Below are 1,026 nucleotides of genomic sequence, written 5' to 3'. Positions count from 1 at the left end.
AGAGGGAATGGATTACAAGGATCTATATGTGACCTCCTCCCTGGGGGATGGACAACAGAAAAGTGGGTGAAGGGAGACATTGGACAGGGAAAGATATGACAAAATAATAATTTATAAATTTTCAAGGGCTCATGAGGGAGGGGGGAGCAGAGAAGGAGGGGAAAAAATGAGGACCTGATGCTGGGGGCTTAAGTGGAGAGCAAATGTTTTGAGAATGATGAGAGCAATGAATGTACAAATGTGCTTTACACAATTGATGTATGCATGGATTGTGATAAGAGTTGTATGAGCCCCTAATAAAATGATTAAAAAAGAAACCAGATTTAACAATGGTTATCATGGGTGAAGGAGGAAGTGTCTTTGCTTAGAGGGCATTGAGTTTATGTTAGTGGTGGTGGAATAATTTGGAAATAATTTGGAACAATAATGGTTGTACAGTATGAAGTGTATAATCTGTGATTTACACATGTAGAAGTTATTGAATTGGAAAATGTTTTCTAATTTCCACAATTAGAAAAAAATTACAGGAAGAACAATGAGTACCAGGAAGAAGAAAATATTCTATAATTGATTATTGTGACAATTGTGCAACTCTTCTTGGTATGACTGAATTATTGAATTGTATGACATGTGGATGGAGTGCTAATAAAACTGTTAAAAAAAATTTGTAGCATCAGAAACCCACAGGGAAAGTTCTACTCTGTCCTGTAGGGTCTCTAGGCGTTAGAATTGGCTTGATGGCAGTGAGTGTGTTCTATTACTTCCCGCATTGTTTTCATTTTAAAGTTCCTAAGTAAGCTAATTGAAGATTTTTCCTAACTAAACGATAGAGTTTTTGGTATGCCGTTCCTCCTCAGCAAGTTCCTGTTCCTCCTTAAAGACTCAGCTAAAATAGCCCAAGTCTCTGTGGAGCCTTCCCTTAGATCTCAAACCGCTAAGCTTTTAACTTCCAATCGCATAACTGTGCATAATACTTCACACATTTGTATCACAATTGTTGTGGTCTGTGTGTGTGTGTGTGTGTGT

General features: G+C 37.6%; 1 protein-coding gene across 1 annotated transcript in view; it reads left to right on the top strand.

The window, feature by feature from the left end:
- Positions 1 to 1,026, top strand: part of GSTCD (glutathione S-transferase C-terminal domain containing) — a 162,848-nt gene that overhangs the window by 127,540 nt on the left and 34,282 nt on the right. The window lies entirely within an intron of this gene.

The sequence above is a fragment of the Echinops telfairi genome, unplaced genomic scaffold (genome assembly GCF_000313985.2).
Source record: "Echinops telfairi isolate 266 unplaced genomic scaffold, ASM31398v2 ScPeMD7_7468;HRSCAF=8506_0, whole genome shotgun sequence".
Lineage (NCBI taxonomy): Eukaryota > Metazoa > Chordata > Mammalia > Afrosoricida > Tenrecidae > Echinops > Echinops telfairi.
Note: the sequence above shows the minus strand (reverse complement) of the source record. Positions and strands in the feature narration are given on the sequence as shown.